The sequence below is a fragment of the Pleurodeles waltl genome, chromosome 3_1 (genome assembly GCF_031143425.1).
Source record: "Pleurodeles waltl isolate 20211129_DDA chromosome 3_1, aPleWal1.hap1.20221129, whole genome shotgun sequence".
NCBI classification, from domain to species: domain Eukaryota; kingdom Metazoa; phylum Chordata; class Amphibia; order Caudata; family Salamandridae; genus Pleurodeles; species Pleurodeles waltl.
Window position 1 is genome coordinate 11,274,889 of NC_090440.1, and position 13,387 is coordinate 11,288,275.

Genomic DNA, 13,387 nt, shown 5'->3' on the forward strand with positions numbered 1-13,387 from the left:
GTGCAGTGCCAGGGAGAGGGACCTGGGAGTAAGCCAGGGGTGCAGTGCCTGGGAGATGGACCTGGGAGTAAGCCAGGGGTGCAGTGCAGGGAGGGGGCCTGAAGGTAAGCCTGGGGTGCAGTGCCAGAGAGAGGGACCTGGGAGTAAGTCAGGGGCTGCAGTGCCTGGGAGAGGGACCTTGTAGTAAGCCAGGGGTGCAGTGCCAGGGAGAGGGACCTGGGAGTAAGCCAGGGGTGCAGTGCCTGGGAGATAAACCTGGGAGTAAGCCAGGGGTGCAGTGCAGGGAGGGGGCCTGAAGGTAAGCCTGGGGTGCAGTGCCTGGAAGAGGGACCTGGGAGTAAGCCAGGGGTGCAGTGCAGGGAGGGGGACTGAAGGTAAGCCTGGGTGCAGTGCCAGGGAGGGGGCCTGAAGGTAAGCCTGGGGTGCAGTGCCAGGGAGAGGGACCTGGGAGTAAGCCAGGGGCTGCAGTGCCTGGAAGAGGGACCTGGGAGTAAGTCAGGGGCTGCAGTGCCTGGAAGAGGGACCTGGGAGTAAGTCAGGGGCTGCAGTGCCTGGGAGAGGGACCTTGGAGTAAGTCAGGGGTGCAGTGCCAGGGAGGGGGCCTGAAGGTAAGCCAGGGGTGCAGTGCCAGGGAGGGGAGCTGAGGGTAAGCCAGGGGTGCAGTGCCAGGGAGAGGGACCTGGGAGTAAGCCAGGGGTGCAGTGCCAGGGAGAGGGACCTGGGAGTAAGTCAGGGCTGCAGTGCCTGGAAGAGGGACCTGGGAGTAAGTCAGGGGCTGCAGTGCCTGGGAGAGGGACCTTGGAGTAAGTCAGGGGTGCAGTGCCAGGGAGGGGGCCCGAAGGTAAGCCTGGGTGCAGTGCCAGGGAGGGGGCCCGAAGGTAAGCCTGGGCGCAGTGCCAGGGAGGGGGCCTGAAGGTAAGCCAGGGGTGCAGTGCCAGGGAGAGGGGCCTGGGAGTAAGCCAGGGGTGCAGTGCCAGGGAGAGGGGCCTGGGAGTAAGCCAGGGGTGCAGTGCCTGGGAGAGGGACCTGGGAGTAAGCCTGGGGTGCAGTGCCTGGGAGAGGGACCTGGGAGTAAGCCTGGGGTGCAGTGCCAGGGAGGGGGCCTGAAGGTAAGCCTGGGGTGCAGTGCCAGGGAGAGGGACCTGGGAGTAAGCCAGGGGTGCAGTGCCTGGGAGAGGGACCTGGGAGTAAGCCAGGGGTGCAGTGCCTGGGAGAGGGACCTGGGAGTAAGCCAGGGGTGCAGTGCCTGGGAGAGGGACCAAGCCTGGGAGAGGGACCTGGGAGTAAGCCTGGGGTGCAGTGCCTGGAAGAGGGACCTGGGAGTAAGCCAGGGGTGCAGTGCCAGGGAGGGGGCCTGAAGGTAAGCCTGGGGTGCAGTGCAAGGAGGGGGCCTGAAGGTAAGCCTGGGTGCAGTGCCAGGGAGGCGGCCTGAAGGTAAGCCAGGGGTGCAGTGCCAGGGAGGGGGGACTGGGAGTAAGCCAGGGGTGCAGTGCCAGGGAGGGGGCACTGGGAGTAAACCAGGGGTGCAGTGCAGGGAGGGGGCCTGAAGGTAAGCCTGGGTGCAGTGCCTGGCCTGGGAGGGCGGATCACGGCCGGTGCAGGATTCTCACTCTCTGACCAGCAGCTCATCCTGGGATTAGTGCAGGAGCCAGGAGGACACAACACTGACTGGGGAGGAACCTGTGGAGGGGTCCCGCGGGGGGGGGGAGTGGATCCCGCCAGGAAGGGGGGAGTTCTTCCGCGAGGTGCACCTGACTTTAGGGCGTGAGGCACGGAACTTAACAAGGAGGCCTGACTGCTGGGACGTACTTGACAGTGGGAGGGGAGTCCAGAAGGGCGGGGCGGTTGCAGATTCGATGGGGTGAGTACCTAAGGTTTGGGGGTGTCAAAGGTGCACTTGAGAGTTTGGGTGGCAGATGAAGAGGTGCAGCTTTCTTTGGCGGGGGTCCCACCCCCCTCCGGTGTTGAGGCGGGTGTATCCCGGGCAGGGGGGGCGGGTCCGGGGCGGGCCCGGGAAGAGGCGGGTCCAAGGGGGGGTGGGGAGGGCGGAATCCGTGCGGCCTGAGAGGAGCCACCGAGTGGAGGAGGAGGAGGAGGAGGAGGAGAGGGGGTGCGTGAGGAGCCACGGTGAGTGGGGGTGCGGGGCTGAGGTTGGGGGGCAGTAAGTGGGAGAGGAGCTGAGGGTGGAGGGCAGTGAGTAGAAGAGGGGCTGAGGGTTGGGGGCAGAGAGGAGTGAGGGGCGCGGGGCTGAGGGTGGAGGGCAGTGAAAAGGGGGTGAGGGTGGTGGGCAGTGGGGGAGATCAGCAAACTTTTGTTCCACTCCTCGGGTGCCTTATTAGTTTTTAGGGTGCCACAGACGAAGATCACAGAGTGTCAAGTAACCTCCCACCCCCACCCCCAAAACACACACACACCAGTTCCGACCTTTTGCGAAGAGCGCAGTGCTTTCTGGGAGTTGTAGTTTCCAGTGCATTAATAAGTAAGCGCCATAAAACTCTGCGCAACTGGCTAAAACTCTAGGATTGGCTGGGGGGGGGGGGGGGGGGGAGCTGGGAATGCCCCCCAGGCATCTGTACCTCAATATTACCCCTTAAAGTACCCAGTAGTCCCCTAATGTCCTCTATCGTAGGGCAGTTATTGGGCGTTCCTTGGGCCCAGCACCCTCAAGGGTGGGGGTGAGGTCTCACTTTAAGGAATCTCAGCAGCCCCCCCCCCCCCCATGGGAGGTTCTCCTGAGTGTCGGTGCGAGTAGAGGGGGGGAGAGGTCCTTGCTGGCCCAGAGGCCAGCGCTAGGTCTTCTGGGAGTTGTAGTTTTCATGACATTGTAAATGCTAGCTTTAGAATTCCAGCTTTCACGCGTCTCGCGGGGCCTCTCGGCCACAGCGGAACCCCCTTAAACAGTAGAGGTCCTGTCCTGGGGCACCTAGTGCCTTGGACCAGTAGATTTATATATTTACATGTACATAATCCACAGTCGCACACGTTCTATCGACCTTGGAAGGCTGAGACGTGAGTCCGCCCCGCAGGAAAGCAGTGATTTATGTGCCCGCTCCCGGGGGGAGACCTCTGAAGACGGGCACCAGCGGCCCAGGACACCATACCCCGGGCTGTAACAGGAGCCACCTTGTGTGGGTGTGTGTGACACCCCCCTCGTGTGGGCCCCACAAGGTGTCCCTGCTCTGTTTACTCTGGTTCCAGAAGCTTCCGTCCTTGGCATCGGCTGCTGGCACTGTAAGCTGGCACCGCAGCGGGGGTAGAGGCCGGGTGGCACCGCACAGGGGTAGCGGTACATAGCGCCGACATTCCCCTGAGGTGTCAAAGCGCTTCACAATAGAGCGCAGAAGGTTACATGAGACTGAGTGAGAGGGCAATGGGTGACAATACTCCTGGTACTGCGGTTACTCGTGGAGAGAGTTACCTGTTAAAAATTACATAATCTTTACACATTTAGTGAAGTTTAAGCAATGTGACACAAATACATATTACTTATGTAGAGAGTGGAATCAAGTCATTGTACCGCTTGATAATGACACTTAGCAGGTGACGTCGTTAAGGGTGAGGGAGTATGTCTGGTGAGGGGCACTGACGAGTATTGGTGTGAAAAATGTCTTTGGAAGAGAAGAGGTTTTGGGGTCATTCACCGTAGGAAATGTGGATGGCTTTATGAGTGATACACTTAGTCTTGTGAAGAGTGATCAGTACAGGTGTGATATTCATTCCGCGGCCCCGTAGGAAGTGTAGATGGCTTTATGGGTGATACGCGCAGTCTTGTATATGGTCCTGGCTTCTATAGGAAGCAGCGAGGAGTGATCAACATGGGTGTGATATGGTCATTCCTCTGAGCTTCGTAGGAAGTGTGGATGGCTTTATGGGTGATACACGCAGTCTTGTATATGGTCCTGCTCCCAGGGGGAGGGAGGGGGGTGGAGTAGTGGAGGGGGGCTCGCATGTAAAGAGCAAATTAAATGTTCTTGCTTAGATCAGGTGCTTCACGAAAACACCATCTTCTTCTCGAACTTTATCCAGCTCTTCATATGGGACTCTTCACCTGTCCCCATGGGGCTCCCTCACTGCTTCCACCAAGGGGAACCGTCCTTGAAACCTCACCTTCTAGAAAAGTGCCCCCACCGCCTTCCACACCACATCACCTTCTAGAGAAGTGCCCCCACCGCCTTCCACACCACATCACCTTCTAGAGAAGTGCCCCCACCACCTTCCACACCACATCACCTTCTAGAGAAGTGCCCCCACCACCCTCCATGAATCATCACCTTCTAGAGAAGTGTCCCCACCACCCTCCATGAATCATCACCTTCTAGAGAAGTGTCCCCACCACCCTCCATGAATCATCAATTTCTAGAGAAGTGCCCCCACCACATCACCTTCTAGAGAAGTGCCCCCACCGCCCTCCGCACCACATCACCTTCTAGAGAAGTGCCCCCACCACCTTCCACACCACATCACCTTCTAGAGAAGTGCCCCCACCACCTTCCACACCACATCACCTTCTAGAGAAGTGCCCCCACCACCTTCCACACCACATCACCTTCTAGAGAAGTGCCCCCACCACCCTCCATGAATCATCACCTTCTAGAGAAGTGTCCCCACCACCCTCCATGAATCATCACCTTCTAGAGAAGTGTCCCCACCACCCTCCATGAATCATCAATTTCTAGAGAAGTGCCCCCACCACATCACCTTCTAGAGAAGTGCCCCCACCGCCCTCCGCACCACATCACCTTCTAGAGAAGTGCCCCCACCACCTTCCACACCACATCACCTTCTAGAGAAGTGTCCCCCCCCTCATCACCTTCTAGAGAAGCGCCCCCACCTCAACACATCACCTTCTAGAGAAGTTCCCCCACCACCTTCCACACCACATCACCTTCTATAGAAGTGCCCCCACCTCAACACATCACCTTCTATAGAAGTGCCCCCACCACCCTCCTCACCACATCACCTTCTAGAGACGTGTCCCCACCACCCTCCATGAAACCTCGCCTTCTAGAGAAGTGTCCCCACCACCCTCCATGAATCATCAATTTCTAGAGAAGTGCCCCCACCACATCACCTTCTAGAGAAGTGCCCCCACCGCCCTCCGCACCACATCACCTTCTAGAGAAGTGTCCCCCCCCTCATCACCTTCTAGAGAAGTGCCCCCACCTCAACACATCACCTTCTAGAGAAGTTCCCCCACCACCTTCCACACCACATCACCTTCTATAGAAGTGCCCCCACCTCAACACATCACCTTCTATAGAAGTGCCCCCACCTCAACACATCACCTTCTATAGAAGTGCCCCCACCACCCTCCTCACCACATCACCTTCTAGAGACGTGTCCCCACCACCCTCCATGAAACCTCGCCTTCTGGAGAAGTGCCCCCACTGCCCTCCGCACCACATCACCTTCTAGAGAAGTGTCCCCACCACCCTCCCATCACCACTTACAGAAGTGCCCCCACCACCCTCCATGTCTCCTACTGTAACAAAATATATTTGTCTCTTAATCTGACCTTGATGCCACCAGGATTAGCTTGAATATTAAGTACTGACTGAAGCTATTAAAATATAAGTTAATGTTGTGGCTTGAAGTAAATTCTGTGTACTAGTAATTGTCAGAAACCGTCGGTGGCGCTGGGAAATTTCTGTTCCTCAGCCATGGTGGCTGGGCCTTTCAGCACTGGTGTCCTAGAGTGTGACCCAATGTGGCAGTGCAGGCTGGGCCTAGGGCCTCTGGCTTCTCCAGGAGGTAGTGTGGGCCCTGTGTGTGTACCTCTGGCTTCTCCAGGAGGTAGTGTGGGCCCTGTGTGTGTACCTCTGGCTTCTCCAGGAGGTAGTGTGGGCCCTGTATGTGTACCTCTGGCTTCTCCAAGAGGTAGTGTGGGCACTGTGTGTGTACCTCTGGCTTCTCCAGGAGGTAGTGTGGGCCCTGTATATGTGTGTGTGTACCTCTGGCTTCTCCAGGAGGTAGTGTGGGCCCTGTGTGTGTGTGTGTGCCTCTGGCTTCTCCAGGAGGTAGTGTGGGCCCTGTGTGTGTGCGCGCACGCCTCTGGCTTCTGAGGGCGGTAGTGTGGGGGGTGTGTGTGTGTACCTCTGGATTCTCTAGGAGGTAGTGTGGGCTCTGTGTGTGTGCCTCTGGCTTCTCAGGGCGGTAGTGTGGGATGTGTGTGTGTGTGTCTCTGGCTTCTCAGGGAGGTAGTGTGGGCCCTGTGTGTGTGTGTGCGCGCGCCTCTGGCTTCTCCAGGCGGTAGTGTGGGCCCTGTGGGTGTGTGTGTGTGCGTGCCTCTGGCTTCTCAGGGAGGTAGTGTGGGCCCTGTGGGTGTGTGTGTGTGCGTGCCTCTGGCTTCTCAGGGAGGTAGTGTGGGCCCTGTGTGTGTGTGTGTGCCTCTGGCTTCTCAAGGAGGTAGTGAGGGCTGTGTGTGTGTGTGTGTGCGCGCGCCTCTGGCTTCTCAAGGAGGTAGTGTGGGCCGTGTGTGTGTGTGTGTGCGCGCGCGCGCCTCTGGCTTCTCAAGGAGGTAGTGTGGGCCCTGTGTGTGTGTGTGTGTGTGTGTGCCTCTGGCTTCTCAGGGATGTAGTGTGGGCCCTGTGTGTGTGTGTGTGTGTGTGTGCCTCTGGCTTCTCAAGGAGGTAGTGTGGGCCGTGTGTGTGTGTGTGTGTGCGCGCGCGCGCCTCTGGCTTCTCAAGGAGGTAGTGTGGGCCCTGTGTGTGTGTGTGTGTGCGCGCCTCTGGCTTCTCAAGGAGGTAGTGTGGGCCCTGTGTGTGTGTGTGTGTGCGCCTCTGGCTTCTCAGGGAGGTAGTGTGGGCCCTGTGGGTGTGTGTGTGCCTCTGGCTTCTCAGGGCGGTAGTGTGGGATGTGTGTGTGTGCCTCTGGCTTCTCAGGGATGTAGTGTGGGCCCTGTGTGTGTGTGTGTGTGTGTGTGTGCCTCTGGCTTCTCAGGGATGTAGTGTGGGCCCTGTGTGTGTGTGTGTGTGTGTGCCTCTGGCTTCTCAGGGAGGTAGTGTGGGCCCTGTGGGTGTGTGTGTGTGTGTGTGCCTCTGGCTTCTCAGGGAGGTAGTGTGGGCCCTGTGTGTGTGTGTGCACCTCTGGCTTCTCAAGGAGGTAGTGTGGGCCGTGTGTGTGTGTGTGCCTCTGGCTTCCCAAGGAGGTAGTGTGGGCCTGGTGTGTGTGTGCCTCTGGCTTCTCCAGGAGGTAGTGTGGGCCCTGTGTGTGTGTGTGTGTGTGCCTCTGGCTTCTCAGGGCGGTAGTGTGGGATGTGTGTGTGTGCGCCTCTGGCTTCTCAGGGAGGTAGTGTGGGCCCTGTGTGTATGTATGTGTGCGTGTGTGTATGTGCCTCTGGCTTCTCCAGGCGGTAGTGTGGGCTGTGTGTGTGTGTGTGTGTACCTCTGGCTTCTCCAGGCGGTAGTGTGGGCCCTGTGTTTGTGTGTGTGCGCGCCTCTGGCTTCTCATGGCGGTAGTGTGGGGTGTGTGTGTGTGTGTACCTCTGGCTTCTCCAGGCGGTAGTGTGGGGTGTGTGTGTGTACCTCTGGCTTCTCCAGGCGGTAGTGTGGGGTGTGTGTGTGTACCTCTGGCTTCTCCAGGCGGTAGTGTGGGCCCTGTGTGTGTGTGCGCCTCTGGCTTCTCAGGGCGGTAGTGTGGGGTGTGTGTGTGTGTGTGTACCTCTGGCTTCTCCAGGAGGTAGTGTGGGCCCTGTGTGTGTGCGCGCGCACGCCCCTCTGGCTTCTCAGGGCGGTAGTGTGGGGGGTGTGTGTGTGTGTGTACCTCTGGCTTCTCTAGGAGGTAGTGTGGGCTCTGTGTGTGTGCCTCTGGCTTCTCAGGGAGGTAGTGTGGGCCCTGTGTGTGTGTGCCTCTGGCTTCTCAGGGAGGTAGTGTGGGCCCTGTGTGTGTGTGTGTGCCTCTGGCTTATCAGGGAGGTAGTGTGGGCCCTGTGGGTGTGTGTGTGTGCCTCTGGCTTCTCAGGGAGGTAGTGTGGGCCCTGTGGGTGTGTGTGTGTGCCTCTGGCTTCTCAGGGAGGTAGGGTGGGCCCTGTGGGTGTGTGTGTGCGCCTCTGGCTTCTCAGGGAGGTAGGGTGGGCCCTGTGGGTGTGTGTGTGTGCCTCTGGCTTCTCAGGGAGGTAGTGTGGGCCCTGTGGGTGTGTGTGTGTGCGCCTCTGGCTTCTCAGGGAGGTAGTGTGGGCCCTTGTGTGTGTGTGTGTGTGCGCCTCTGGCTTCTCAAGGAGGTAGTGAGGGCTGTGTGTGTGTGTGTGTGTGTGTGTGCGTGTGCGCCTCTGGCTTCTCCAGGAGGTAGTGTGGGCCCTGTGTGTGTGTGTGTGTGTGTGTATACACCTCTGGCTTCGCAGGGCGGTAGTATGGGCCCTGTGTGTGTGTGTGTGTGTGTGTACCTCTGGCTTCTCAGGGTGGTAGTGTGGGGGGTGTGTGTGTGTACCTCTGGCTTCTCTAGGAGGTAGTGTGGGCCCTGTGTGTATGTGTGTGTGCCTCTGGCTTCTCAGGGCGGTAGTGTGGGATGTGTGTGTGCGCCTCTGGCTTCTCAGGGCGGTAGTGTGGGCCCTGTGTGTATGTGTGTGCGCCTCTGGCTTCTCAGGGCGGTAGTGTGGGCCCTGTGTGTATGTGTGTGTGCCTCTGGCTTCTCAGGGCGGTAGTGTGGGATGTGTGTGTGTGTGCCTCTGGCTTCTCAGGGAGGTAGTGTGGGCCCTGTGTGTGTGTGTGTGTGTGTGCGCGCGCCTCTGGCTTCTCAGGGAGGTAGTGTGGGCCCTGTGGGTGTGTGTGGGTGCCTCTGGCTTCTCAGGGAGGTAGTGTGGGCCCTGTGGGTGTGTGTGTGTGCCTCTGGCTTCTCAGGGAGGTAGTGTGGGCCCTTGTGTGTGTGTGCGCCTCTGGCTTCTCAAGGAGGTAGTGAGGGCTGTGTATGTGTGTGTGTGCGCCTCTGGCTTCTCCAGGAGGTAGTGTGGGCCCTGTGAGTGTGTGCCCCTGGCTTCTCCAGGAGGTAGTGTGGGCCCTGTGTGTGTGCGCGCGCCTCTGGCTTCTCAAGGAGGTAGTGTGGGCCCTGTGTGTGTGTGTGCCTCTGGCTTCCCCAGGAGGTAGTGTGGGCCTGGTGTGTGTGTGTGCCTCTGGCTTCTCCAGGAGGTAGTGTGGGCCCTGTGTGTGTATGTATGTGTGTGTGTGTGTGTGTGCGCACGCACCTCTAGCTTCTCCAGGAGGTAGTGTGGGCCCTGTGTGTGTGTGTACCTCTGGCTTCTCCAGGAGGTAGTGTGGGCCCTGTATGTGTATGTATGTGTGTGTGTGTGTGTGTGTGTGCGCACGAGCCTCTGGCTTCTCCAGGAGGTAGTGTGGGCCCTGTGTGTGTGTGTGTGTGCCTCTGGCTTCTCCAGGAGGTAGTGTGGTCCCTGTGTGTGTGTGCGCGCGCACGCCTCTGGCTTCTGAGGGCGGTAGTATGGGGGGTGTGTGTACCTCTGGCTTCTCTAGAAGGTAGTGTGGGCTCTGTGTGTGTCTCTGGCTTCTCAGGGCGGTAGTGTGGGATGTGTGTGTGTGCCTCTGGCTTCTCAGGGAGGTAGTGTGGGCCCTGTGTGTGTGTGTGTGCGCGCCTCTGGCTTCTCCAGGCGGTAGTGTGGGCCCTGTGTGTGTGTGTGTGCGCCTCTGGCTTCTCAGGGAGGTAGTGTGGGCCCTATGTGTGTGTGTGTGTGCCTCTGGCTTCTCAGGGAGGTAGTGTGGGCCCTGTGTGTGTGTGTGCCTCTGGCTTCTCAGGGCGGTAGTGTGGGATGTGTGTGTCTCTGGCTTCTCAGGGAGGTAGTGTGGGCCCTGTGTGTGTGTGTGTGTGTGCGCCTCTGGCTTCTCAAGGAGGTAGTGTGGGCCCTGTGTGTGTGTGTGTGCGCCTCTGGCTTCTCAAGGAAGTAGTGTGGGCCGTGTGTGTGTGTGTGTGTGTGTGCGCCTCTGGCTTCCCAAGGAGGTAGTGTGGGCCTGGTGTGTGTGTGTGCCTCTGGCTTCTCCAGGAGGTAGTGTGTGCCCTGTGTGTGTGTTATGTGTATGTGCCTCTGGCTTCTCCAGGCGGTAGTGTGGGCCCTGTGTGTGTGTGCGCGCCTCTGGCTTCTCATGGCGGTAGTGTGGGGTGTGTGTCTGTACCTCTGGCTTCTCCAGGCGGTAGTGTGGGCCCTGTGTGTGTGTGTGCGCCTCTGGCTTCTCAGGGCGGTAGTGTGGGGTGTGTGTGTGTGTGTACCTCTGGCTTCTCAGGGCGGTAGTGTGGGCCCTGTGTTTGTGTGTGTGTGTGTGTGCCTGCCTCTGGCTTCTCCAGGAGGTAGTGTGGGCCCCGTGTGTGTGTGCGCGCGCGCCTCTGGCTTCTCAGGGCAGTAGTGTGGGATGTGTGTGTGTGCGCCTCTGGCTTCTCAGGGAGGTAGTGTGGGCCCTGTGTGTATGTATGTGTGCGTGTGTGTATGTGCCTCTGGCTTCTCAAGGAGGTAGTGTGGGCTGTGTGTGTGTGTGTACCTCTGGCTTCTCCAGGCAGTAGTGTGGGCCCTGTGTTTGTGTGTGTGCGCGCCTCTGGCTTCTCCAGGAGGTTGTGTGGGCCCTGTTTGTGTGTACCTCTGGCTTTTCAGGGCGGTAGTGTGGGCCCTGTGTGTGTGTGTATGTGTGTGTGCCTCTGGCTTCTCAGGGCGGTAGTGTGGGATGTGTGTGTGTGTGCGCCTCTGGCTTCTCAGGGAGGTAGTGTGGGCCCTGTGTGTATGTATGTGTGCGTGTGTGTATGTGCCTCTGGCTTCTCAAGGAGGTAGTGTGGGCCCTGTGTGTGTGTTATGTGTATGTGCCTCTGGCTTCTCCAGGCGGTAGTGTGGGCCCTGTGTGTGTGTGCCTCTGGCTTCTCCAGGCGGTAGTGTGGGCCCTGTGTGTGTGTGCGCGCCTCTGGCTTCTCATGGCGGTAGTGTGAGGTGTCTGTGTGTGTACCTCTGGCTTCTCCAGGCGGTAGTGTGGGGTGTGTGTGTGTACCTCTGGCTTCTCCAGGCGGTAGTGTGGGCCCTGTGTGTGTGTGCACCTCTGGCTTCTCAGGGCGGTAGTGTGGGGGGTGTGTGTGTGTGTGTGTACCTCTGGCTTCTCTAGGAGGTAGTGTGGGCTCTGTGTGTATGTGTGTGTGCCTCTGGCTTCTCAGGGCGGTAGTGTGGGATGTGTATGTGTGTGCCTCTGGCTTCTCAGGGCGGTAGTGTGGGCCCTGTGTGTGTGTGTGTGCCTCTGGCTTCTCAGGGAGGTAGTGTGGGCCCTGTGGGTGTGTGTGTGTGCCTCTGGCTTCTCAGGGAGGTAGTGTGGGCCCTGTGGGTGTGTGTGTGTGCGCCTCTGGCTTCTCAGGGAGGTAGTGTGGGCCCTAGTGTGTGTGTGTGTGTGTGCGCCTCTGGCTTCTCAAGGAGGTAGTGAGGGCTGTGTGTGTGTGTGTGTGTGTGCGCCTCTGGCTTCTCCAGGAGGTAGTGTGGGCCCTGTGTGTGTGTGTGTGTGTGTGTGCGTGCGCCTCTGGCTTCTCCAGGAGGTAGTGTGGGCCCTGTGTGTGTGTGTGTGTGTGTGTGTATACACCTCTGGCTTCGCAGGGCGGTAGTATGGGCCCTGTGTGTGTGTGTGTGTGTACCTCTGGCTTCTCAGGGTGGTAGTGTGGGGGGTGTGTGTGTGTACCTCTGGCTTCTCTAGGAGGTAGTGAGGGCTGTGTGTGTGTGTATGTGTGTGTGCCTCTGGCTTCTCAGGGAGGTAGTGTGGGCCCTGTGGGGGTGTGTGTGTGCCTCTGGCTTCTCAGGGAGGTAGTGTGGGCCCTGTGGGTGTGTGTGTGTGCGCCTCTGGCTTCTCAGGGAGGTAGTGTGGGCCCTTGTGTGTGTGTGTGTGTGTGTGTGCGCCTCTGGCTTCTCCAGGAGGTAGTGTGGGCCCTGTGTGTGTGTGTGTGTATACACCTCTGGCTTCGCAGGGCGGTAGTATGGGCCCTGTGTGTGTGTGTGTGTGTGTGTGTGTACCTCTGGCTTCTCAGGGTGGTAGTGTGGGGGGGGTGTGTGTGTACCTCTGGCTTCTCTAGGAGGTAGTGAGGGCTGTGTGTGTGCCTCTGGCTTCTCAGGGCGGTAGTGTGGGCCCTGTATATGTGTGTGTGTACCTCTGGCTTCTCCAGGAGGTAGTGTGGGCCCTGTATGTGTATGTGTGTGTGTGTGTGTGTGTGTGTGCGCACGCGCTTCTGGCTTCTCCAGGAGGTAGTGTGGTCCCTGTGTGTGTGTGTGCGCGCACGCCTCTGGCTTCTGAGGGCGGTAGTATGGGGGGTGTGTGTGTGTACCTCTGGCTTCTCTGGGAGGTAGTGTGGGCTGTGTGTGTGTCTCTGGCTTCTCTGGGAGGTAGTGTGGGCTGTGTGTGTGTCTCTGGCTTCTCAGGGCGCTGTAGTGTGGGATGTGTGTGTGTGCCTCTGGCTTCTCAGGGAGGTAGTGTGGGCCCTGTGTGTGTGTGTGTGCGCGCCTCTGGCTTCTCCAGGCGGTAGTGTGGGCCCTGTGTTTGTGTGTGTGCGCGCCTCTGGCTTCTCATGGCGGTAGTGTGGGGTGTGTGTGTGTACCTCTGGCTTCTCATGGCGGTAGTGTGGGGTGTGTGTGTGTACCTCTGGCTTCTCCAGGCGGTAGTGTGGGCCCTGTGTGTGTGTGCACCTCTGGCTTCTCAGGGCGGTAGTGTGGGGGGTGTGTGTGTGTGTGTGTACCTCTGGCTTCTCTAGGAGGTAGTGTGGGCTCTGTGTGTATGTGTGTGTGCCTCTGGCTTCTCAGGGCGGTAGTGTGGGATGTGTGTGTGTGTGCCTCTGGCTTCTCAGGGCGGTAGTGTGGGCCCTGTGTGTGTGTGTGTGCCTCTGGCTTCTCAGGGAGGTAGTGTGGGCCCTGTGGGTGTGTGTGTGTGCCTCTGGCTTCTCAGGGAGGTAGTGTGGGCCCTGTGGGTGTGTGTGTGTGCGCCTCTGGCTTCTCAGGGAGGTAGTGTGGGCCCTAGTGTGTGTGTGTGTGTGTGCGCCTCTGGCTTCTCAAGGAGGTAGTGAGGGCTGTGTGTGTGTGTGTGTGTGTGCGCCTCTGGCTTCTCCAGGAGGTAGTGTGGGCCCTGTGTGTGTGTGTGTGTGTGTGTGTGTGTGTGCGTGCGCCTCTGGCTTCTCCAGGAGGTAGTGTGGGCCCTGTGTGTGTGTGTGTGTGTGTGTATACACCTCTGGCTTCGCAGGGCGGTAGTATGGGCCCTGTGTGTGTGTGTGTGTGTACCTCTGGCTTCTCAGGGTGGTAGTGTGGGGGGTGTGTGTGTGTACCTCTGGCTTCTCTAGGAGGTAGTGAGGGCTGTGTGTGTGTGTATGTGTGTGTGCCTCTGGCTTCTCAGGGAGGTAGTGTGGGCCCTGTGGGGGTGTGTGTGTGCCTCTGGCTTCTCAGGGAGGTAGT

At 59.1% G+C, this 13,387-nt stretch overlaps 1 protein-coding gene across 5 annotated transcripts in view; it reads left to right on the forward strand.

Annotated features, from left to right (window-relative positions):
• The first annotated feature begins 2,044 nt into the window (after positions 1–2,044).
• Positions 2,045–13,387, forward strand: part of PACSIN3 (protein kinase C and casein kinase substrate in neurons 3) — a 249,608-nt gene continuing 238,265 nt past the window's right edge. For all 5 annotated transcript variants that reach the window (XM_069221670.1, XM_069221668.1, XM_069221672.1 and 2 more), the window contains exon 1: positions 2,045–2,127. The gene's annotated coding sequence lies outside the window, so the exon portion shown is untranslated. The remainder of the gene's footprint in view (positions 2,128–13,387) is intronic.